Raw genomic sequence first — 27074 nt, 5'->3', positions numbered from 1 at the left:
ATGTTCAACCCCTCCTCCATCCGTCATCCCAATTCCACTGAATGGCTTCCCTCACACCATGTGAGCGAGTATATTTCTGCCCGTTTACGCCTTCCCCTAGAGACCGCTGTGCGGTCGAGACTAAAATCCGAGTGTCCCAAGCCTTCTTTGCCCGAAAAAATCACGCAAGTTCCTTCTATCGACCAGCCCCTACTCACCTTCTTCTCAAAGTTTGGTAAGGACCCCCGCAAAGGGGTAGACAAGGCGTGGTCCTCCTGTCAGGACAAGGTTTTGGATGTGGTGGGTCCTCTGGCCCGTATCTTGGACATGGTGGAATCCGCTCGCCTTGAAGGTTTAGATCTTTCTGCAGAAGACATCTCCATGTGGGGCCAACGGGCTTTCTGTCTCTTAGGCAATGCAAATTCTGCCATTACTCACGAACGTCGGAAGGGACTTTTGATCAAGTTGGATCCCAAACTTGCCAATCTCGCCCCCATGGATCCTGGTCCCAAAGCTAATGGTCTCTTTTTCGGCGACAACTTGGTCCGTGACCTTAGCAGGTTCGTCTCCACTTCGCCTCTCTTGACAAGGCTCAGCAATCTATTAAGAAGGTTTTTGCCCCTCGTGTTTTTGGACGGGCCGGACGAGGCAGGGGTCGCTCTTCCGGCCGTCCCTACAACCAAGGCTCCAGAGGCTCCTTTAATTCCTCCACCCAAGACTACAAGCCACAGTTCTACCCTCAACGAGGCCGTGGTTTCCAAGGCAGAGGTCAAAAGACCTATCGCAACTCCAACTCCGCCCAACAAGGTAAGCCTTTCTTCTTCCCCTCCTGTAGGAGGCCATCTAAAATTGTTTCTGTCCAAATGGCGCATCATAAGTTCAGACCCTTGGGTTCTCAATACTGTTCAAGGCTACCTCATAGAATTTTATTCTCCTCCTCTCCAACCCTCCCTTCCTCCCCCTCTGGTTTTCTCCTCCCATATGGCCGATCTCATCTCTACCGAGATTCTTTCTCTACTCCGAAAACAGGCCATTCGGATTTTTCCCTTCAACTCCTCCGGCTTTCTAAGCTCCATTTTTCTTGTTCAAAAGAAAAACAAAAAACTGCGTACTGTTATCAACCTCAAATGGTTCAACCAGTTTGTGATTTATCTTCACTTCAAAATGGAAACTATTCTCCATTTACGAGATACTCTTCGCCCAAGGGATTGGATGGTCCGCTTAGACCTTCAGGATGCTTATCTCACAGCTCCTATCCATCAGTCCCATTGGAAGTTTCTCCAGTTTCAGTGGTCCGGAGTGACCTATTGTTTTACCTCTCTCCCCTTTGGTCTGTCTTCCGCACCATGGTGCTTCACAAAGCTGTTGAAGCCAGTGGTTGCCTTCCTCCGCGCCCTCGGAATCAGACTTATCATCTACCTAGACGATATTCTGATCATGAATTCAGACAGACTTTCTCTCTTGTCAGATCTTCACACAACTCAATCTCTCCTCCTGGACCTGGGCTTCCTCATCAACTCAGAGAAGTCTTCCTTGATTCCGTCTCAGAACATGGAGTTTCTTGGTTTCCTAGTGGACTCAGTGACCGCTTCCCTCCTCCTGCCTCTCTCCAAGGTCTCCAGAATCAAGGCGGAGATTGTTTCCGTCCTTCAATCGTCTCTGCTGTCCCTCAGGTCTCTGGCCAGGATCATCGGCCTTCTAGGTTCCTCCATTCAAGCCATTTTCCCAGGTCCTCTTCACTACCGCGCTCTTCAGCGCCTAAAAATCAGACATCTTTGTCAAGGTCTTGCCTATGCAGATATTTTCGCCCTAGACCAAGAGTCCCGCACAGAGCTTCAGTGGTGGATAGACCATTTAGATGCGTGGAACGGGCGTATAATCTTCGCCACTGCCCCAGATCTTGTATTAGAATCCGATGCAAGCCTGACGGTTGGGGCGCCCGATGTGGACCAATCTCGACTGGAGGTACATGGTCATCAAAGGAGTCCAAGTTGCACATCAATTGTTTAGAGATGCTTGCAGGTTCCTTTGCGATTCAAAGCCTTTCCAAAGACAGAATCAAATGTTCCATCCTTCTCCGCATGGACAATTTTCTGCGGTTTGCTATATCAACCATCTTGGCGGGACCAGGTCCAAGCCTCTGGCGGATCTAGCGAAAAGCCTTTGGGAATTTTGTCTCCCTCATCATCATTCCTTGACAGCGGAATATCTTCCCGGAAATCTCAATTCCGTGGCGGATTGGCACTCCAGGTTTCTTCACGATTCCAGCGACTGGAAGCTTTGTCCCTCCGTTTTCCATTCTCTTTCTCTCATTTGGGGTCCTTTCTCCATAGATCTCTTTGCTTCCCGCCTCAATTGTCAATTGCCCCACTTCTTCAGTTGGCGGCCGGATCCTCTGGCCCTAGCTACGGATGCATTCCTTCAGGACTTTTCTCTTCACCTCAACTATGCTTTCCCCCCTTTCCTTATGATCAACAGAGTTTTGTCTCAAGTTCGTCGCCAGTCCACCTCGCTGGTACTGATCGCTCCTTTCTGGCAAGCTTAGATTTGGTTTCCCTCTCTGCTGGAGATGGCAATAGATTTTCTGATTCTTCTCCCTTCTTTCGACGACCTTCTCCTCAATCCCCAGGGCCTTCGTCACAGCCTCATTCTGGACAACTCCTTGACCCTGTCTGCCTGGAAAGTTTCCGGCCTCCCCCTCCTGACATCCTCATTTCGCAAGAGGCTTCTCTCTTCATCAACCAGGCCTGGGCCCCTGGGATGTCTAAGGCATACAAATCCGCCTGGTCTCTATGGGCAGCTGGTGTTTGGAAAGGTCTATCGATCCCCTTTCAGCCCCTCTGAATTTTATCATCAATTTTCTAGCCTCTGAGGCCAGCTCAGGTAAGGCCTATCGTACCATCAATCTTTATCGCTCTGCGATTTCCCTCAACCATTCTCAGATCGATGGCAAACCAGTTGGATCTCATCCTTTGATCTGTCGCCTCCTCAAAGGTGTTCGATGTGCTAAACCTCTGTTGGCTAAGTATAACTTTTTATGGGATGTTTCAGTGGTTCTTAAATTGTTCATGAATTGGCCTGCTAACTCTGCCTTATCTCTCAAAATGTTATCTGCCAAATTGACAATGCTTCTTTGTTTGATTTCCATCAAAAGAATTTCTAATGTTAGAGCCTTAGATGTTTCTTCTCGCCAATTTTCCCCCACAGGTGTTCTGTTCCAGATTCGAAGAAGAACAAAAACTAACTTGGATTCTGTGTTTTACCCTTACTTCCCTGATCAACCACAACTTTGTGTGAGACAATGTTTGGAAGTGTATGAACAACGGACCGCTAATCTCAGAGCGTCCTCTTGTTCCCAACTTCTGATTTCCTTCCGTAAACCCCACCTTCCAGTGTCTTCCCCTACCCTCGCCCGGTGGGTCAGTTGGGTCATGTCTCTTGCCGGTATTGACGTCTCCGTCTTCGGAGCGCATTCGGCCAGGGGAGCCATGGCCTCTAAGGCCTTTTGGTCCGGCTCCCGTCTGGAGGACATTCTGAGATCAGCTGATTGGTCCAATGACAGTATTTTTCGCATGTTCTATTGTAAACCTATTCATTCTTTTGCTTCTGATGTTCTTAATATGCTTTGAACAAGCATAATAGGAGCCTCCGGTCTTCTCATAAAATGTAGATTTTCCTAGTTATTATGACGGAAAGTCTTAATTTTATTAAAGACACAGAGGCGAGTATTATCCCGCCTCTACACTACTAACTTGTGTTCTCCCTCCATACAGCGAATCCGGCCTTGCCGCCTGCTTCGTCCTAAGAAGTCTTCACTCCATCGTCTTCGTGCTTCACCCTTGTGGATTTCTTCAGCTCTCCCAGTTCCTCCGGATGCTCAAGTTGGACTTTGGCCTTTTCTCTCCGTAATTCAAGATGTCTGCTCATGGATTTTGGCTGTTTCTATTGTTATGACCATTTTTCCTTTGTTCAATTTTATCTGATCTGCTCGTCAGCGAAAAGAGGAAGCTGTGCAGTCAGTATGGCCTCTTATATGTTTACTAAGTGCTGATTGGTTGCTGTACTATCGTTTTTTCTCGTTCCCATGGCCCAGTTGTCGCCTGGCCCTCTGGGAACTGTAGTTATTCACTTATTTGGCTGCTATTGCAATAAATGCAAGATTAGAAAGCATAATACTCGCCTCCGTGTCTTTAATAAAATTAAGACTTTCCGTCATAATAACTAGGAAAATCTACATTCATTCAACAGAAAGCATTAAACAAATGCTTGCTTTGATCTATATAAATTCTATCACGTTAGAGTTCTGTTTTTTTAAATACTAAAATAGTTACCTTTTCCGAAACATATCAATATTGCAGACCACCATTTAGTTGTCACTTGCTCTGAGACAGTGATCACCACCAGACTTGTGTTACTCTTCTGTTGCAAACTAACAATTACAGTTGGAGGCAGAGCCACCTAGTGATCAAAGTGCCACTTTTCAGACTCATATTCCTATTATTAGTTTAGAATTAAAATATAAAATACTTTCTAAAGGTATTTTTTTTAAACTTACAGTTTTGTCAGCTGGCTGTATTAATTAACAAGGAAGGAACTACCACTAAAGTAAGGATTTTCTACTTTCGTCTTCTGAAATAAACCTAATTTTAAAATGTAATATAAATTGTAATGTACATACATTTATACCATACCCATCTGAACGTGTATTTCAGAATATTTTGAGGAAAAAAGTTATCCTCAAGCCACCTGCAAATGATAAACCAATATAAAAATGTATATCAAGAAGCAACTAATTACCTAAAACAAGTGTTCTGAGGAAATCCCTTTTGAGGACCTAGGCAGTGCCAGGGACACCATTGGAGTAAATTAAGTCCAAATTAACAGACTATTGCATCAGCTAATGGACAGTGCCAAGAGGTGCTACTAAGGAATCATTCTGCTTTACAATAGATTTGCACAATCTCCATATTTTGGAGGAGGTGATACTACTTTGGTAATTTACGAGTCATATATTTTTCTCAAAACCCACATATTTTCATTTTACCCTACAGCACAAGCAAACCATTCTTAGGTTTTCATCATAGTAAAACTATAGAGCTCCTTATTACAGGAAAAGTCTGTTCTGTCATTGTAAGTATTATAAAGTTGGTACTTTTCACCCTCGACTGGGGGTGCCCCTCAGGGCAGGTGCAGGACTGTGGTAGAGGGGTCAAATTTACTATTTCCACTCCCACTCCCATGAGGGCATCTCTCAGGGCAGCTGATGGACAATGGCTTGGTGCTAATTTACTATTCCTATTCTGCTGAGGGAGTCCATCAGGGCAGATGCTGAATAGTGGCTGGGGGCAAATTTATTATTACCACTCCACTGGTGGTATCCCTCAGGCAGGTGCTGTACAGTGGTTGGGGCAGTCATTTACTATTCCCACACCACTGGGTGGGGGCATCCCTCAGGGCAGGAGATGGACAGTGGCGGGGGGCTAATTTAATATTCCCCTCCACTAGGGGCGTCCCTCAAGACAGTTGCTGGACAGTGGCTGGGGGCGTGGTCCCAGATATTTCTGTCAAGCCTTCAGTATGTAGGATGGACAAGACCTTCTCCTCCCAGGGAAAGAATTGTAATGGGGTGCTGGAAGGACCACGGCCAGTCTTTTAGGTCTCCAGGTGTTGCTTGGAGGTCAAAGAACACATCTTCTCACTGAGGTCGTTCCACCTTTTCCTAATTTCCTCCTGTGTGCATACGGTGTTACTGACAGCATTCACTCTGCCGTCTATCCTGGACCACATTTCCCTTTTCCTTCTGAGAGGATGTTTGGAGCCACTCACCTGAATCTTAGGCGGTTTCGATAAGGCAACGCTATATACCTTTAATCCTCCTAGGGTCTACCTCCAGTGGCAGGAAACAACACTGTACTGGTTGCAGGCTCCATGGGGAAAAGGGGTTGGGGTTGAGAAAGACAAACAAGATGATGTGGTGCTCCTCTGTGGCAGCTACAATTGGGTCTCAAAGGGCCTGTAACCCATCTTGTGGAAACACCTGATCAGAGGAGTATCTGTAAATTGCAAGAACAGTGTTTTAACTAACAATATAGTTATTAAATAGGCTCATCAAAACGTATTTGTATGTCATTTCTTCATATCACAACAGACCTCAAGTAGTGCTCTGTCTTTCCAGTCAGACTCTTATGTCATTGTGAAGTTGGGGCATGGATTTTTAATGAATCGCTTGACGTATGTCAACACAATTATCCTTAACCATCTCAAGTGTAGCGCAAGACATGTTGGGATACCCACTTATCATGCATTGGGTCTAAGTGTCCCAATTGTAGTCTGTGTGTCAAGCAGGGGTCCACCCAACGTGTTCTCGTAGGGAGGTTTATTCTTGGCGGAGACCTGCCAGCGCAGGAGTCTATTGTACGCTTTAAAAATCAAAGGGTCATTTAATTTCTGAGAATCTACCACTACTGAACTAAGAGCGAAAGAAATGCGAACAGTTTTTTTTTACCAAATATACCTGATTTCAGGTTGTTCCTTTGTGGCCTTTTTCTTCTAAGAGGAAATCCGATGCTGGAGCAGTCGCCAGGTCAGAACAGGATCAGGGAGCAGCTGCAACCAGAAGTAGAGAACTGAGGATGACCAGAAAATCGCAAAGAAGAGGCTCAGTGAAGAGAAGCTGGTGAGTGTGTGACCAAGAGGCCAAGCAGGAAACTGAAGTGGGAGCAGCCTTTAAATAGAATCCACCTGTTGATTTTTGGCAGTTACTCCACATGAGTTTGATTGGCAAGTGCACCTACTGTTGTTGCCAGGGTTATGGAAAGTTTAACTTGCGTAGACTAATTAGTCTGGGAATGCAGCTGTTGCTGCCCCCATGGGTCATGGAATGTTCAGATTTCATAGAGCAATTAGACTTGACAGTTTCCCCTCATGAATATGATTAATAGGTGCACCTGTCACTGTTGCCAAGAGTCTGGAGCCTTCTAACAGATTTGTAGCAAGCAGACTATTGACTATTGAGTTTAGGTATCTGACTGCGAAGGCCAATAGTTCCCACCATACAACCAAAGAAGGCACACAGAGCAACCCACTTCACAGAGAGAACATGCAACTTGGGAAGGGGAAGAAAAATGGAAAAAAGGCACTACCCAACCAAATCACAAGGGCATTGAGGGCGTGCAGTGGCTGGGATAATTACAGAGAGGTATGATTGACTTGGGCTCGAAACGATTGTGGCTCTACATGTATGTATGTATGTATATGTATGTATAGGCATTTATATAGCGCACTACTTACCCGGAGGGTCCCAAGGCGCTTCGACCGCTGCAAAACCCTTCCTGGCTTCCCTGAGAGATGGTCCCTTAATGGGTATCTACAGGGTGAGACCAGGCATCCCCGGCGGTCTGGTGGGGCCGTTAGTGAAGATGAGGCAAGCTAATGCCCAGAGTTGCCGAGTGTGAACGCTGATCAGAGTGGGCACCGAGGCGAGAGAATTATCGAGTCCGCTGACCCTGGTCCAGAAACCTGCCGCGCCGGGAATCGAACCCTGGTCCCGGGCCGTCCTCTGCTCTCGGGTCTGCCGCCTCTAACCAGTGAGCCACACTACTTCATGTATGATTTCATCCACCATGACTGCCAACTCAGCCATAGAAAAACGTGGATTTTTTTTTACCAAGTCATTATACTTTTATTCGACACATGTATCATAAAAAGTACAAACATGAAATTCATACATAATTAAAAACAGTTCATTACCTACATAATTACAAAACAGTTCATTATTTTAAAAGAGACCTCTAAGAGTTATGTGGAAAAGTTGACTTGATGAACATTTTTTAAAATCTTGGACCTAATGATCCAGGCACATGATAAGAACTTTGCAACCCCGCAAATAGTAACCATAGAAGAGGTGTCAGAAATAAGAATACGCAAAGCTGATTTGTAATCTCTAACCCCAAGAATCTTTAGTACTGGTTTTAACCATTTCTTCCTAGGTGAGATATATGCCTTACAGGCAAAGAGAAAGTGGCCCAATGATTCCTCGGGATTTGTACACCCTGGACACATTCTATCCTCTTCCCTCCTGTTGTCCCATCTAGATGTAAAAGTTCTGAGGGGCAGTGTTCCATGTCTAAGTTTAAGGTATAGGGTCCTTTCCCGAGGAACCTGAATAAAGTCCAAAAACAATTCCAGTTTTAGGGTGCATTTATGGGTAAAAAAGATCTCAGTCAAATGACCCCAGTTTGGGTTCTGTAGCGCCTTGGTCTCTATCCAATCCCAATATAATTTTTTCACCACTTGTTTTGGTGGAGGTGATTGGGATACCCAAGCGTCGCTTAAACCCACACTTGCTACAAGCTTTTTTAATGCATTTAGCCATCTAATTTGCCTGAGATGTTTAATTTTAGTATTTCATCTAGGACAAGGGCATAATTAGCTAATTCGGGGGTCCTCCTCAAACGAACCCAATATAAAAGGGGACGGAGTTGGAGGATATCCCGAATAGACTTTCTTCCCAGATCTAAGAATAGAGGTTTAAGTGGGGTAGAGGATGGAAGCGACACCAAGTCCCTCATGAACTTGTTCTCTGATCGGACAAGGTCGTTGGTATTCTCATTGCCCCACAGTTCTGATCCATAAACAGCTGAGGCAATTGCTTTCCCCTCGTAAACTGATAAGACAGGGGCAACTGGCCTACTTATAGAGAGGCGTTGGTTTTTTAAAATAGTGCCGGAGACCCTTTTGAGATTTAAAATCATTTTACATATATGGGATTCCCATTTCAGGTGATTATTAATCCTAACACCAAGATAATCAAACTCATCGACCACCTCTAAAGGAGATCCATTCAGGGTAACATGAATATTCCTATTTTTCCTCTTGTCGGTCATGACCATTAGTTTAGTTTTAGTCGTGTTTATTGTGAGTCCCCGTTCCTGACAAAAAACACTAAACCGATCAAGAAGAGTTTGGAGGCCTGTGGGGGTTTTTGATAAGAGGAGGGTGTCGTCGGCAAAAAGGAGGGATGGTATTTTCTCCCCCGCCATAATGGGGGCATCGGCCGGTGTATCTTGCAGATGCTTCACAACCCCATTTATGAAGAGGGAAAATAAAGTAGGGGCCATCACACACCCCTGCCGCACCCCTCTGTTCACCGGTATACTCTTGGTGAGTTGCCCCTGCACCCCCCAGCGTATCTTTGCATATGTACCCTCATGGAGTTTGATGATAAGATTTAGCAGGTAAGATGGGAAACCCATATCCAATAGGACATTCCAGAGTTTAGCACGGGGTATTACATCGAAGGCCGTTTTAAGGTCAATAAAAGCCAGGTAGAGGCTCCCTCTATCTATCGACACTGTTTTCCAGAAAACTGCACAGAATCTGAAGACTTGGTCAATAGCCCCAACATTGTTTCTAAATCCGGCCTGAAAATGGGACAGAATGTTTCCTTCCATAAGCCAACCCTCAATCCTATTTACAATTACCCTGCCAACTACTTTTTGAATAACGTCAATTAGACTAATTGGTCTGTAGTTGGCAGGGTCCTCTCTCTCACCCTTTTTAAATACGGTAACAACTTCAGCACCCTTCCATGAGTCCGGTACCTGATGGCCTAAATGAATAAGGTTCAAAACATTTACAATAAAATCAGCCCAAACCAGAGGGTTAGACATCAATAGATCACCCGGTATTCCATCCGGACCAGGTGCCTTGCCCGGTTTTATTTTAAGAATTGCCTCTTGTACCTCACGGGACGAAAACAGTACATCAGTAGAGCCATCATTCCCATGGACCATACAGACAGTACCTAGAGTAGGGGATACTGGCGCAGCTTCTAGGGAGCCTACGCTATATAAGTTGGAAAAGTGGGAATACCATTGGGACTCAGTAATATGGTTTGGTATGGGCTCTACGCCTCGTCTATCCATGACGTTAATCAATTTCCAAAATGCAGTGGCATTTTTCCCATGAGCCGCTTCCTTTAGAGCCTGCCAATGTTCCTCTTCCCAATCTTTTTTGGCTCTCATAATGCTAATACGGTACTCATTCCTAGCTAAACGTGGATTTTTTTTTACTTAACATTATTGTAAATTAAAGTGAGTGACAATGTAAAAAAACCACCAAGGGATGTGAGAACAATTTGCAAGAAAAGTGATTTGAGCGGGCATGGGGAAAAAAGGGCTGCCTTACCTTACCATACACCTTTGGTCGCTGTCTTGCTGTGCTACAGTGGAGAGGCAAAGGATTATGGTCTGGAATGGGGTGTGTTTATACTGTGTTTTGCAGTATGTTAACTTTGCCAATGGACACCCGATAGGCTGTTTTTGTATACATCCCATTGCCACTGTTTTGGTGCTTTGCTGAGAGTGTACTTTGACTGCCTACTGCCATCAGGGAACTGCCACAAGGGGACCACCAGTACAACTATGTTTTTATAATAGACTCTGCGGGATGCAGGGACCCTGACAGCGACTGAAAATGCATCGCCAACATTGTAGTCCACTACGCCACTGGTAGGAACCACTCCGTCGATGCAGTCAAGAGTTCAGGCTGCATGCATCTTTATACAGCGGTCTTCTTGGGACCCCTGTCGTGGCGGTACAGCAGTGAGACCACCATCAGAATCAGGCCCCAGGGAGTCTCCTTCTTTAATTTCATTTTTTTTATTTTTATTGAAGGATCATGACCAACTTGACAAAAATAAAACAAAGGGCCACTCTCTTGCTTCGAGGAGGCACATATCCAAGGTAAAAACCTCTCCAAACACCTACTTCATCCAAGACAAGACAGCTCTAAGGTAAACACAAGAGTAAAGTCAGATTTATTGAGCAAAAAATGAACAGTATTTTCCTCCCTCAAGGCCTCTTAAAGATTTGGAACTTTTAACACACTTTCTTTCAAATGTAAATTTCTGTGTCTGTTTTTTACTTTCATGTGCATATTGCCAGCCAACTGAAAAAGATAAAAGATTTAATTTTCATACAAAAAAATGTATCCAATATGTCTTTTCTTTTTTTACTTATCCAGGCCTTAACAAGATGGCATCTTCCCACCAATCTTTGTATGTCGAATCTGCATGGGGAAATCAACCTATCAAAGTGCAATGACCATATTTACTTCAAGGAGAAGATGAATGAGCTCAGGAATTATTTGAGGTGTGTGCATTATCACTCATCCCATTGGAGGGGCAGAGCTGTTCCTCTGGAACAGATTGCCCTTAGTACAACAGAACATAACCACTCTGCAATGGAGAGAGATGTTAGAGAACATGTGTACCACGTAAAAAGGCTTGCATACACATCCATTGATCCCTGTGGCTCAGTTCTGCGGGGGGTATCACAAAATATTCCCATGCATGCTGCTAGCAGTATGCCCTCCATCCCCAACCTCTGTAGAATGGTACAAAGAAAAACACAGGCAGGTAATCCACAACCTCAAACCTACTCTGATATTGTTATACCCGTTGAACTTACGTTAACTTTTAGTGATGAACCTTTCCTTCTGTATGCCAATCAAAACCCTCAAAAATTAAAACTAACTTTAAGCACAGCACATAAACTGATAACTCTTGAGAATTCTGAAATTTGGATGCTGGATGAGACCTTTCAATCCATGCCCCATTTATTCACCCAAATGTACACAATTCACACTAACTTTAATAATACAACTGTACCTTTGACATATAGTTTACTACCTGATTAGCAATCTTCAACCTAAATGGAACTTTTATCAGTGATAAAAGCTAAAACTGTGAACAAAAGTCAGAGAAAAGAAATAATTGACTTTGAATTATCAATGATAAATACTGTTACCAAATTGTACCCCGAATGGGAAATTTAAGGTTTTCTTTTTACTTTCCTCAGTTGTTTTGGCATACAATACAAAAAAATCCTTGGTTGAGGATTACTTTACAAATAGTAAACTACAGTTTAAAATATGTAAATTAACTGTGCTAACTTGTGTGCCTCCTCAACGTGTAGAAAAAGTATACACTGCAATTTCTGAATCAGATTACTTTCTCTGAAATGATGGGAAATTTGACCCCTTACTAAATTACTTTGGGGACACCTGGATTGGCTGTCTAAGGTGGTCGTGTCACCGGAAGAAGCCAAAGTTTGCAATTGAATGGTTGAACTGCTACTCAACCTATTTAGAGTGAGGCACAACAACTAACAATTGCAAAAAAAACAATTGGTGGACAGAATGCTGAACAATGTCATGCATTCACCCCAGTACAAAGATCTGGCCCTAAATCCATTGTTTTTTTGTTCCCCAAGCAATTCCAATTTAGACCCAGCCAAATGCAAATCATGCTTGACCCTGTTCCAAATGGACTAGATACAAGCATCCTAGGACCGGTTTTGGGGTATCACCCCTCATCAGCCAGGCTAGCTTGACTCCAGTGGCATAGAGAGCACAGGACCCATGTCTGGGCATACCCATCCCACTTGGGTCACAAAAGCAAAAAGAACAATTGATAGACACGGTAACCCGCCAACTCCCACGGACCACACACGCAACCTGGGAATCATCCCAGACTCCGAGCTCAAAATGGACCGGCAGATCATCTCCATCTTATTTTTCTGCTTCCACACCCTCCGCCTCCTTCATAAGACCTTCAAATGGATCACCCTCGAACACAGAAAGACCATCACTAACGCCCTGGTCATCAGCAGACTCAACTAAGGCAACGCACTCTACGCCAGAATAAACAAAAACCTCACCCCCAAGCTACAGAACATCCAGAGTGGTGCCGAAACACTGGCCCTCAACCTGCCAAGACACTGCCACATCTCCCCGTACCTGTGCACACAACACTGGCTACCTATGGAGGCGAGAATCACCTTCAAGATACTCACCCACACACACAAGACCTTCCAGGGCACCGGAACAGCATAACTAAATAGCCGACTCAAATATCATGTACCCCAAAGACCCCATGATCAGACCAGCTCTCCTACGCCATGGTCCCCCACACCAGAAAGACCAGATCAGGAGGCCGCTCCTTCTCCTTCCTCGCACCCAAAGCCTGGAACACCCTTCCGCTTAACCTCAGACGAACAACATTGCTCCCCATCTTTGCAAGAAACCTCAAAACCTGACTCTTTGACAGACCCCCTTCTTGATAGAAATAGATCCTGCACCCCCCTAGCACCATGAGACCCTCCTGGGTGAGTAGTCGCACTTAACAAGCTCCTGATTGATTGATTGATTGATTGATGGGCAGAATGTTGAACAATGTGATGCTTTTACCCCTGTACAGAGATTTGGAACTAAATCCATAATTTATTTGCTCCCCATGGCATGAACAATGAATTAAACCCAGATCTTTGTGACTGGGGTGAATGTTTGAATTGCTCAGCATGTCCTTTTTGCTTTTGTTGCCCTAATTGGGAATAGTATAGTCAGACGTGGGTCCTGCGCTCAATGCATCAAAGGACCTGGCTGATGAGGGGTGATGCCCAAAAACTGATTCCAAGACACTTGTTTATAGTCCAGATAGGACCTGGCTTGGTCGTTCAGGCTGGACTGTTCCCATGAGGAGAAGGCTCAAGACTGACTTGCATAAGGCTGGGTCCAAACTGGGGTGGCATGGTGAGCAAAAGAGAGATTAATAAAACCCAAATCTTTGTGACTGGGGGTGAATGTTTGCATTGTTCAGCTTTCATCCATCATTTGTTCCTTTTACAACAACTAATAATGCCATAGAGGAATGACACAATTCCTTCAGCAAAGCGATTGGCAAACATCACCCCAATCTATATCATTTCTTGAAAATTTTGAAGAAGGAACAACGTTTTCAAGAAATGAGAATTGTGCAATCACTGTCATATAGCCTGAACCCACACGTTTAAAAAAACTTTTAGGAAATGTTTGAAAGGCTAAATAGATTACATTGATGGTGGCTACCTAGACAGTCTTGCATACATCCTGCACTACTTACTTAAGCTGTTCATTGCTTGCCTGTTTTCATATTACACCTCAATTCAATTGGCTTTTTTACTATTATTTTATGTTAAATTAGCTTTTTTTGTGTTCATATTCTTTAACATTTCTTCTGCATTTATTGAACACATTAATACCCTTTTTTTTTTTTTCAAAACATCTGTTTCCCAGTCCCTTCCCATTTTGTTCTTCTCGCCTCACTCAGGAGGCTCAAATCAGGTGCCGCATTTAGCTGCAGCCGCACCTTATTTATTTATTTATAAAGTTTTATATAGCGCAAACTTGACCCAAGAGGGTATCAGAGCGCTTTACATTTAGGATTACAAGTTACATCAGATAAGAGCATAGTAAGGTACAGTACACATAAACAATGTTTCAAAAATTCTTAGGAGGGACGGGAGGAAGGAGTAAAAGCGGGGAGACGAGGAGGAAACAATGCCCAATGACCGGCAGGGTAGGTGACGGTAAGGGGGAAAACCAGGGCCAGACTCCTCATTAGCTGTCAAGCAGCTCCACCGGTCATCGTCCATGTTGCTCAGGTCTCAGCGTTCAGGAAAAACAGTTTTTAGTCTATTTGAATTTGGGAAGGTTATATATTGCAATCTAGACCCGGACGTATCAGAGCGCATAACCAGGGGAACGTTGCATTAGAAGGTACATCAAAAAGGATTATAAAGCGTGGCTAGACCCTTAGGCCCGGTCATGTCAGGAATCGCTGCATGGTCACCACCTAAAGGCTTCAGCACCTCGATTGGGTAGCTGGTTTATTCACTGTACTGAGTTTTTGTCAGTATATTATTTTTCACACTGTGGGTGCCAAGATTCCTAAAGATTAGCAGCCGGGCTTCCAGAGATCTACTCTATTGTGGCATCTTAGAGCCAGGCATGCTCCGCCCGCCCTCTTGGTTATTATTTATGGGAATGGACATTTTACATCTTTTGCACCAATAGAGTTGTTTGGGAAAATATCTTTAAACAATGTTTTAACAAGTGTTGTGGGGTGTTTTCCTTGCTTTGTAAAACTATGTACAATAAAATAATAAGTATTGCATTTTTTGGGTTTAACTCTAATTTTGAATAAAAAAAAAATTTTCTAACGATTTTGTCTTTTTTCAATTCTGTCTGTGCTTTTGTTAAAGTTCTTTTTTAAGCAAAATATTTGTTGAAACATTGAGGTTTTCATGTAATTATTTTTTTGGGTAACTTTCATTTTATATCAAAAATTTGTGATATCAATTTTCTCTTAAAATCTCGGAAGTTTCATTTAATACTCAGGTACAAAAATTAAGATCCAAGTATTAATAAACTTCCCCAGCCAAAACCCCTATTTTTCTTGGCAACCCGCTCCTAAAGGTAAGTGACTTTCATGCAAATTCATTTAGATGCCTGATCTTTTAAAAATGAAATTACCAGTAAATGCTCATTAACACACTCAAGTATCAAAATTAATACCCAAATATCAATACACTTTCCAACCCACAACCCTTATTTTTTCTAAGCAACCCGCTCTTAAAAGTAAGTGATTTTCATACAAACATGTTTAAATGTCTTTTCTTTTTAGAATCAATTTAAGAACAAATGCTCATTAATACTTAAGTGTTAAAATTCGTACTTGAGTATTAATACGCTTCCCCTCCCAAAACCCCCATTTTTTCTAGGTAACCCTCTCCTAGAAGTAAACACTTTCATTCACACTCATTTAAATGCCTGCTCTTCTTTTAGATACGATTAACAGTAAATGCTCATTAATACTCAAATATTAAAATGAATGCCTAAGTATTATTACATTTCTCCATCCAAAACCCCGATTTTTTTTGGCATACCGTTCCTAAAAGTAAGTGACTTTTTAAAAAAAATATTTAAACACCAGTTCTTTTTAAACATAAAATTAACAGTAAATGCACATTTTTACTCAAGTTTGAGATATAATACCATAGTTTTAAAACACTTTCCCACCATAAACCCATACTTTTCTAAGCATACTGCTCCTAAAAGTGACTGTCTTTCACACTCATTAGAATGCTTGATCTTTCTCTGAAATAAATAACATGTAAGGGACAAATAATACTGAAGTATTAAGATTAGTACCTGAGTATTAATACACTTCCCCACCATAAATTCGCATTTTCCTCACACAACCCATTTGTAAATCTAAGTGTATTTTTGAGTTATACCTGTTTAAATGCCTGCTCTTTTTTTCTATTAACAATGAATACATATTAATTCCCAAGTATTACAATTAAGACCTGGGTAGTACTACACTCCACCACCCTAAACCTCTTTTTTCCTGATGCCCGTACCTAAATGTACCTGACCTTTTTGAATAGTACTTGTTTAAATGTCAGTTTGTTTTCAACAAAACAGCAACAGTGAGCGTACATTAATATATATGTTTTGTTATGTTATGTCATTTCCACTTGTACCGTGCTCAGATACTAGAAGAGTGTCCCCTTCCCCATCCCAACCCCCTTTTATGTGTTGGCATTCTTCTTATAATAGTATTTTTTTATTCAACCTGTTCACATTCCTTCCATTTTTTTACCATTCTTTTACTTGCCTGCCATTGTTTGCCGCTAACTGACCACACTGTCAACACCAGAAGCACCAGGATAGAGGACACAGGACTACACTCACCACCCTGCTGTGCGGCCGATTACCACCGCCAACGCCCGAAGGCGCATAAGTAGAGCGCAGGGCTGCCGCAGCGTGGGACGTGCGCAGGCTTGCCCGAGCCGTGTCTGGGCGAAGCCCAGGGTGAGCCCCTGTGTGCCCCTTCCGGGACCGGATGAGGGTGGGCTGGGCCCCTCGTCTTGATTTTATTTTCTTGATCTCCCTAAGACCTTCGCTCAGCAGGATTATCTTTCTCCTGCTTTTTCTACAGCTCAAGTCCCTCTATTCATGACAGCTGCTGATAACTAGGTAGGGAGCAATCCAGTTATTATCTATTACTCACCTTGATTGACTATTTATTGTCTGGACTACCAGTCTGGCTCAGGAGAAGGATCAGGACCCCGGAAGCATCTGTTTTTTTTAGCCTGGATAATTGTCTTTCCCTTGCAAATTTAGTTGACTTGACATTCCATACTATATCCACATCTAAATAGAAACCACTACTTTGTGTTGGTTGGGTGCAAGATTGATCTGGGTGTCCTTAGCCCTATCCCCAAAGGGCCAAGTACTTCAATAATAGGAAGGCATAGGGTGGTGGCAGGACCCACAAGTAAAGAACCTACAATCAGCAGTAGCACCATTGATGCCTTCTTGCAGTGTGCAGCTGGGGTCCTGGATAAGGAGATCGAGTTGGCTGTCGGACGTTAATCTCGTTCACCTTCTCATCATCCTGCATTGATTTCCCCAACAACCCCACATGTTGGCACCTCTACTAGGCCAAATCTCCATTGGTAGACAGGATTAACTTGTCGCCACTTCAGTCGGGTGGTACTGTTACCATCTACCCGATAGTCACTACCCGGTCCGGCGCGCCCACCTCTGCTCCAGTTCCCGGGTCTGGTTTTGGCAAGCTTCCCAGGAATGGTTTGAGTGTAGGAGGCACAAAGAGGAAGCACCCCTCGGTGGGAGGACCCTGTAAACACAGCAAAAAAACTGGTCCACAGTTAACCCAAGCAGCACATGCAGTTTCGCCCTTCTTGGATGCCATTTCATTAGATACCCTGCAAGCAGCACTATTGTCAGCACTCAACACTAAACTGGACCCTATCTTACATCGCCTTGCTACACTGGAGAAGAATCTCAGTGAATTGTCAGCTTCGAATTGTCAGCTTCTCTGCATAGGGACCGTGCCTCTCTTGCCACAAGTCTTCCTTGTGCAAGACCCACAATTTTAACCGCTACTCCTAGCCCCAGTGGCACTGGCATGGGGGCAGGAGACCCAGTGGTGCCCATTGTCGCAGAACAGCCCAACTTCAAGAAAGCAGTTACAACAACACTCACCAGGACCAGGCATGATCCTCAGGCCTGCCCAACTACTCGAAGGAGGGTTAACATCTTTAACTCAGCCTCACCAACCCCAGAGTATTAATTCAGGTGGTTCGCATCGTCATGGCAGTAAGCAAGACTGGTCTGGTGTCTTACCACCCTCCCTTAACGTTGGCTCTGTTCCTCTTTCCCCTGAATCCACCCCGCTTGTCGTGGTGTTGGCCTAGGTACCACGCCTTAACCCCGGGGCCAAGGAAGACTATTTCCAGTTAAAGAACAAGGTGGTGCACTGGCTCAATTTCAACAGTGCCCTTGGTCCTAGGGTGGAAAATCATATCCTTATGGTGTGCCGCACTCAGTGGGTTGGTAGTACAAACAAATCCTGGTAGGGGGACTGTATCATTGTTAACTATAATAACACAATCATCGTTGACAACATCCTAAGTTCAGTAGTACAGTCTGAGTACAGGTCTTGGAACTCTGCAATATTGGCATTACCATTGGGCTTCTTTTATCGACCCAGAACTTCTCATCCTGGATTCCAATTTGAGCGGCCTATTGAGGGGGGCAGTGCGGGCTGTATGGGGGGATTGTTGGGGTAAGCACTGCAAACAGGTCCGCACCTTTGAACGCGCTGGAAGTTTGCGACTGACGCCATGTGGGGCTCTTGGACCATCTGGGAATGTATGTCAGGTTACCAACGCATGCTGCACCACCTCCCATTGCTACGGAACATCCCTCTCATTGCAGAGGATGGAGACCAGCAGGAGCTACTGGGTGAGGATCTTGAAATGCCAAATGATTATGAAAGTGGGGAAGAGGAAGTAGTTGACATGTGTCAAAAACTCATCAACAACTTCTTCTCATGAGTGTAAGTATGCTATGAGATGTCATGAATGTCTGTTACAGAGACTGTTGCGATGCTGTGAGGAGGTTTTCCATGGATACATGCTTGGTATGTACAGCTTTAGGAAACTCTGTGCATAGCTGTTTGTGGAAGAAAGTCTTGGTACATGCACACATTGTTGATGTTGCTTTGTGTAGGTGACATCTACCCAAGTGCAGTGAACTCCAGAAGTGTACTGTAATTGGTGTCATATGTATGGCTTCCTCATTAATCTCCTTGTTTGTAGGTACCTTTACCATGTCATCGTGATTTTGACATTTCAGAGTTATGACATCAGCAGGTACATGATGCTGTTCCAAAGAACGAAATGTTCCTGTAAATGTCTGGCACAGAGTTTGGGTGTACTACTCCAGTACTTTGTCCAGCTTTCACAGTGATAGAAGGGAAGTTACACTGATTTATTTTTTTTATTTTTTTATTTTATTAAGCTAGTAGTCAATTACAGAAAACATCAAAATACAGAAAACATAAGACAGAAAAAACTAAAACAAAGAAAGCCGGTGCGAGAGAATATGCAGGAAAAATAACACTTGTACACTGTGAGATAATAAGCATATATACGGCCCCACCTGAGAGTTTGGGCCCCAGGCAAAATAATTAATTAAATTAAATACAATAAAATAAAATAAAATACTAGGTACCGACAGGCAAGTCAAAAAGGGATAGACTAAAGAAAATAAGTAGTGGTTTGCAATTATCCTACATCTACATTTTAGAGAGGGAACATGAAATGTTTACAGCAAAACCGACAATGATCTTTTCAAAACAGCAGGGTCTGAATATTGATGTTACAATGATTACTTTAGACCTGCTGCCTTTTGCGTGGTGTTCCTATTGCCATATGTGTGCCAACACAATGTTGTTGTTGGGTCAAATCATGCTAGTCTCCCTTCACATTGGCTAAGTGCTCAATGTGTATGAACTGGATGTAGCTGTTGATGTTACTCCTCATTGTAAGCCACAGTGTTTGTGGCACACCACTGAAATTTGTTAGCGGCATTCCACCAGAGGCAGCAATACTGGATTGGAAATAACCTGTGCTCAGAACCTGTTCTACTGCCATGTTTGTGAATCTTGTTTTCAATTATGTGGAATTCATATTGTGAGGTAGTCGATATAGCACCAGCTGATGACCTGAACCAATTGTAATTTGCCTATTTGGCATCGTCAAATGTATCCCCTCCAACCATGTAGTTGAGGTCGGGCATGACATTTGTGGCAACTGATGCAGATTGTTTGAGTGATGCATTATTTTGCTCTATTTATGACATTATGGCAGCCTAAGGTTGGAACTCTGGAATAAAGATGTCTGAACACTATACACTTGTATGTCTGTGTTGTTTCGCTATTTCACTTAAACCTACTAAATGTCCAGTTACGACTCCTTCAGAATCTTTTAGGAGAAACTGGAAATCCCTAAACTTGGAGGATCTCAACAATGCTTTGAAGAAAGATCACCCATGTTTAGATGGAGATATGGATAGCGTTGCAGAGTCTACACACACATGGTTAACTGGCGCAGTTGACACCTGCCTGCCCTTAGCCCGTTGCAAAGGAAAAGTACATCGCCCTCCTGCCCCCTGGTTCACAGAAGCTCTTAAGAAAGAAAAATCTACCTGCAAGACTCTAGAGAGGCAGTGGCGAAAAAATTACGAACTTCATCAAAAAGAAGTTTATCGAAAGGCCAGAAATAGTTATCATTCAGCATGCATGAAAGCCAAAGCATGCTATGTCATCACTACTATTAACATGGCCGTAAATAAATCTCAGACTCTCTTTAATACTGTAAAAGAGTTGGCTGGTGAGAATTCTAGAGCTGCACCTACCCCTCTCAATACCCAGCAATGCCAGGACTTGGCTTCTTTTTTCACTGATAAGATTGAGAACATTGTCTCTAATATCAAAAATGACAGCATGATCACAGGCAAGCAAGAAAACACCTCCCAAGTCCCCAGAGGAAACTGTCATCTTGAAGCCTGGCCTCCCATTAAATTGGACACACTGAAGGAACTATTAAAATCGATCAAATCGGGTTCCCCACGTGACCCTATTCCTATCAGTATCATAAACAAGTTAGAGGACGCTGCTTTGACTTCCATAGCAGAGATACTGAATGCTTCCATAGAGCAAGCCACAGTTCCTGCCCTATGGAAACATGCTATGGTCAGCCCTCTACTTAAAAAACCAGGCGCAGACCCTATGATATTGGCCAATTATCGTCCAATTTCATTACTGCCTGCCTTTTCTAAAATTTTAGAAAGGCATATCCATAAGGCACTTTCAACCTATGTGGAAAACCACGAGCTCCTTCATTCGTCCCAATCTGGGTTTAGGAGTGGTTATTCCACCGAGACGGCCCTGCTCGGGGTCACAGAAAAGATCAGGGAGCTTATGGATGATGGCCAAACGGTAGCATTGGTCTTGTTGGATCTTAGTGCGGCCTTCGACACCATTTCCCACTCCATACTGCTTGGCAGGCTGGGGTAGAATGGTGTCGAGGGCAAAGCACTGGAGTGGATTAGCTCTTACTTATCCCTCCGCACTTTCCAGATCTCCTCTTCGGAGGCATGCTCTGAGGTATTCCACTCTCCTCATGGTGTGCCACAGGGATCAATCCTGAGCCCTTTGATTTTTAAATTGTACCTACGACCGCTGGCCAATCTCGCAGAAAACTTTGGTCTTAGTTTAATGACCTATGCAGATGACTCGCAAATCCTGTTTTCACTTTCTAAATCCGACTTGTCTGCTCCATCTGCATTAAAAGAAGGCAATCAAGAAATATTTAGTTGGATGTCAGCTAACCAACTTAAATTAAATGGGGAGAAAACAGAGGTCCTCCTCTTAGGGAATAGTAAAGATCTCTGGAGTGATCCCCACTGGCCATCGTCATTAGGTAAACTTCCACCTCCAGCCTCTCAGGTTAGAAACCTTGGGGTCATCATAGATGACAGTCTATCTATGACTCAGCAAGCAAACAAAGTGGCAGGTATATGTTTTACCATTCTTAAATGGTTACGTAAAATTGTCTGGATGTTGCCATCTACCACCCAGAAGACCGTAGTCAATGCCTTAGTGACATCTCGGCTTGATTACGGTAACATCTTGTACCTGGGCTCAAACAAGGCAGTAATAAAACGTCTGCAACTGGTGCAGAACGCTGCGGCCAGACTGCTTTGCAGAATCCCTAGATCCGCTAGGATCACCGAACATCTTAGGGACCTGCATTGGCTCAGGGTTGAAAACCGAATTTGTTTCAAAACCCTGAATTACCTATTTAAAATCAAAGCTGGCACTGCTCCCAAATACCTACAGGACCTTGCTAAGCCCTACCTCCCAAATCGCAGCCTTCGTTCAGGCACAGCTGCGAACTTTGTGGTACCGAGGTTCAAACGGGCCAGAATAGGTGGGAGATCCTTTTCCTACCTGGGCCCAACGCTATGGAACTCACTGCCCATTCATATACGCAAGGAGGAATGCTATATGAATTTCAGAAAAAACGTAAAAACTTGGCTGTTCGACAAATAAATGCTTTGACTGTTCTCTCTCCAGTTGTACTTTTGTGTCTTGCTGGTCCGGCGCCGGGAAACCCTTTGTGGGTAGCTGTGCGCCTTACAAGTGTTATGAAATAAAAATAATAAATAAAAATATGTCTGTGTTGTTATTACATGGTTGTGATTGCACAGTGTTGGCATTCCAAATGTTGATGCTTACAAAAGTTGGTTAAAGTTACATTTGGTAAATCACAAGGGGATAACTTTATAAGATGCTAGATGTGAATGGTACTACAGGGGCTAAAGGTTTGTGAGAAGCAAATTTGTTGCAGTGCACATCTTGAGATAACAAAACAGAAACTAATAAACATACCAATAGTGATAACACAGGAGTCTAGTAGTCAGTGTTGGTGGATGAAACCATTCTTGTAGGAGCCACATTGTCTGAAGTCCAACATACTCCTCCAATCAGAAATGGAAAAGTGGACAGGAATTTTCAACAAAGTAAATGCGTTGCACACAAAGGAGGATATCAAGAGCAACGTTTCTCCCTGGCCATGGATGCCTTGCCACTGGAACCCCCTAGATGTTTCATTGGACGTCCTGACCCATGATGGGGGGGTCCGCTTCTGCAGGGTCAGGGTTGCCTGAGGAGTCTTTATCTATCAGGGCCTACCTTCCTGTGGCAGCCGCAGATGTGGAAGGGCAAGATATAGCTGTACCAACATGCAGAGTGTGGGGTTTGTGTCCCTCAGCACCCCAATTAGCTGGCCCATGTTGCTGTTGTGGGTGTCTATCCACTGATATATGGACCTCTGTAGCTGCTTCATCTCCCAGGGTTCCTCAAGTAACTGGCCCATCCCTCCTTGGTTGTCCTTATAGGCACATCTAGGACTCAGGCAAGGTTTGGCGTGAGCATCAGGGGCATCAGTGGCCTCTCTGAGCCAGACCACAGTTATCCTCCCACCACCACTGCCCCCAAGGGCCTGTGTCCGTGGCCCAGCGTGCCCCTTCCCACTCCCTCCTACGTCCTCAGTGAGAGGGTTATCAATCCTCACCTCTTAAGTTGGGAGTGGGAGGCAGGAGCTTCTGCTGCCTGTGCTAGGAGCACAGGTGATGTCTTGACTCGGGGCAGATCTTGTGCCAGATCCACCTGTTCAGAGAAAGAGTAGATTGTTATTGTTGTAAGTGTGGTAAGTTTGTGAGCTCTCCCCTTTGTATTTGACTCATATTACAGACATTCTGAGGCAACCATTACATGACTTGGTATTGGTGTGATCATTTACTGTGATGATATGCTTCATGTTGAAATGAGGGATGGACATGCAATTTCCAAATGACGAGAACTGACCACCATGTAGGAGTAACATGTGTATTAGTATAATTCATGTCCTAGTTGTGAACAATACAGGTATGCACGCAACTTGGTAGTTGGTTTGTAAAATGTAATATATTTATATATGTTTTTTTAGTTTTTTTAAATCTTATGTGTTATTGTTGATATTTTGTTTGTTTTTAATTTTGAACTGACATTACTTTTCAACTCTCTGCTATACAACACTTTCCCTATTGTTGCACTGACTGGAGTGGGAATAGTAATTGTTACCCCTCCGCTATCCAACACATTCCCTATTGTTGCACTAACTGAAGTGGGATTAGTAGTGTTTACCCCTGCGCTATCAAACACTTTCCCTGCTATTGCACTCACTGGAGTGGGAATAGTAATTTTTACCCCTCCGCTATCCAACACTTTCCCTACTGTTGCCCTCACTGGAGTGGGAATAGTAATTTTTACCCCTTCGCTATAAAACACTTTCCCTACTGTAGCAGTCACTGGAATGGGATTTGCCATTTTTACTAGTCCACTATCCAGCATTTTCCCTACTATTGCACTAACTGGAGTGCAAAATGTAAGTTTAAAGACTATTCAATTTTTTTTGGTTTTTTTATTTAAAGAGTTTTGTATAGCACAAACGTGACCCTTGGGTATCAGAGCGCTTCACATTACATGAGGTAGGTTAGCGATACATCTTGTATAGTCGACGTTTTACAATGATATGCGGTAGGTAATTCTATAAGTATTAACTTAAATATAAACAGACATTAGATAAAGCTTGATATCAAGGAGTGCTGGAACTTCCAATACCAATTAGTTCTGTAATGTATTTTCCCTATGCAGTCTCCCTTCCTGAGTCAGGCGAGGTATAGTACCGTTAGATGTTCTCTCCAGTATCGCTGGTGACTTTCTCTTTTCTTACATTGCTCTTCTGTTTGGTAACACCTAGGCTATGGTGTTAGTCATGACCTATCTTGACTATGGTAGGAACTTACTCATTAGGAAGATCTTAGCTTCCCTCTTAAATGTTGCCATGTTTGGAATTTTCCTGATGTTTGGAGGGAGTGAGTTCCAGATTCTGGGGGCTGCTCCTGATAAAGCTATTTCATATGTTTTCTTCTTTCGGAAGATGTGTGTTCTCAGCAACAGTTCCTTGGCACTCCTGGCAGGTCTGCTTCCTCCTGATAACTCAGTTTTCTGGGCCAAGTATCTTGGTGTATTGCAATGGAGCGCTTTGTGGGTAATACATGCCATTTTTAGTTGAATCCTGGCTTTGTACAGTAGCCAGTTTAACGCTTTCAAGTGTGGAGTGATATGGTCGAATTTCCTCGATCCGGCGATGAGTCTTGCAGCTGCATTGAGGCATGGTTTTAGTGATGCTGTGCAGATGTTTGGTAGACCTGCCATCCATATTCAATCCTCGAGATAACCAAGGATTGGACTGCTAGTTAGAGTTTCGCAGTAGAAATGAATGGTTTCACTTTCCTAATGCAGTTCAAATGAAAGCGGGCACTTTTTGCCATTGCTTTGATGTGGGCTTTCATGTCTAGGTTCTCAACTAGTGTGATTCCTAGTGATTTTGCTGAGTCCACTAGAGTAGGGGTGCAATTTAATGTTGTGATTATTTTGGTCCATTCCTTCACTTCTGTGTGGTTCTTCGGTGGTGTGATTAATAGGAATTCCGTTTTGTGTGCATTTAGCTTCAGATGATTGCTAGTTAACCATTGTAATGATATTTTTAATGCCTCATTCATTAACTTGATGTCTTCCAGAGATACGATCCTGATGTATATCTGCGTGTCATCCGCGTACATGTGATAGGAAATCTTTGAGTTTCGTAGGATTTCTGTAAAAGGTTCGACATATAGGTTGAATAGTGATGGAGATAGTGTAGATCGTTAGGGGACTCCAATTGAGTTAGGGCATGATGGTAAGTAAATATATATGTATTGGATGTATTTGTATATATTTATCAAATTATCAAATAAAGTAAAATTAATAGTTTATTCATTGTTTTTATAGTTTATATATGTATTAATGATTATTTAATATATTTAACATTATTTTTATATAGATAAAAAAATCAATATTTTGTACATCTATATTTTTTACATTTGTATTTCTTCTCTCGATATTTTTATACTTACCATTATAAATATAGGATGTCGCTATTTTTTACAACGATATTTATGACTCGATATTTGTGTATGGGGATATTTTGATAGTTGATATTCTATCAGTGAACCGTTCAGAGCTGCCTTTTTTCGTACAAATGTGGTTTATCTTGCTGTGCTACAGTATAGTAGCAAAGGATAATGTCTGCGATGGGATTTGTTTTATACTTTGAATTGTAGATGTGCCCAGTTTGGCAATTGCAATTAGCTGTGTAGTTTTTTTTTATCACCCAATGGACACTGTTGTGGTATTTTGCAGTACCAGTAGCATGGCGGTCTGTCGCCGTGATGAAACCGCCCACCAGGGACCGGCAGTAGAATAGTTTCATCATCATCTGCTCTACGTTCTTACCACAAACCTGTTGGTCTCAAAATCCTTATCAACAAGCTCTCCAACTGCTGCAGTTCATGCCTCAAGTTTTCAGAACGTCGCGGCCGGAGGTTAGGACTGCATGTATTGTAATACAGCAGGGGTTAGTTTGTGGCCTCGTGGATGTAATCGGACTGCGGCCATGGTGGTCGGACAGTCAGTCTGATTATCATCATATTTGTCTGTATTCATCCATATTTATTTTTTGCTCATATTTTTTGTATTTATCCATTTTTATTTTGTGTTTTCTGTATAAATGAAGCTGTAATGTGTCCATTTCTAACGATAATGGCATTACTCCTAGTGTTACTCCCTCGCCTTCCGTCAGTACAAATGAGGACCCGCCTCCCACCCAAACCCACCCCCAGCATAAAAACTCTGCCCGCCCCCACCTCCACCTGTACATAAACGAGCCGAGCTAGCACTCAGTTGAACCGCACCAGGAGGGAGGGTCCTCGAAGGAAGGCGAGGGAGTAGGACTAGGAGTAATGCCATTATCGTTAGAAATGGATGCATTACCTCCAGTCCCTCCCTCGCCTTCTTTCAGTACAAATGTGGACATAACAAGCAGAGGAAAACAGAGACGGACAACTGAGTGACAAAGAACACAAAACAGTGCCCCAAACACAGCAGATCAACATCCCAGGCCTCTTAAAGAGAACAAACTCTGTGGCCCGAACCCCCACAGGAGGAACCACCCCCACAAGAGCAAAAGCCACCAAGACTGTGGACCAAGACCAACTACCAGGAAGGCAAACAACACCTGAATCGGGCCAAGCGAACAAACAAAGAGACCTCCAACCGGAAGGACCCAGCAACCAGCAGGCACCACAGTAAAAAGGTACCAGACAGTCAAACTGATCAAACAAGCCTCAGTCAAGGAAGGAACAGGACCGAACGCAGGCAAAACCAACCCGCGACAGAGCCAAAGCGCTGA

General features: G+C 43.4%; 1 pseudogene; it reads left to right on the top strand.

The window, feature by feature from the left end:
* LOC147678112 (uncharacterized) lies at window positions 1-27074 on the top strand (annotated as a pseudogene).

The sequence above is a fragment of the Lissotriton vulgaris genome, chromosome 12 (assembly GCF_964263255.1).
Source record: "Lissotriton vulgaris chromosome 12, aLisVul1.2, whole genome shotgun sequence".
In the NCBI taxonomy this organism is placed as follows: Eukaryota; Metazoa; Chordata; class Amphibia; order Caudata; family Salamandridae; genus Lissotriton; species Lissotriton vulgaris.
The sequence above is the reverse complement of the archived record's forward strand: the minus strand, read 5'-3'. Positions and strand labels throughout refer to the sequence as shown.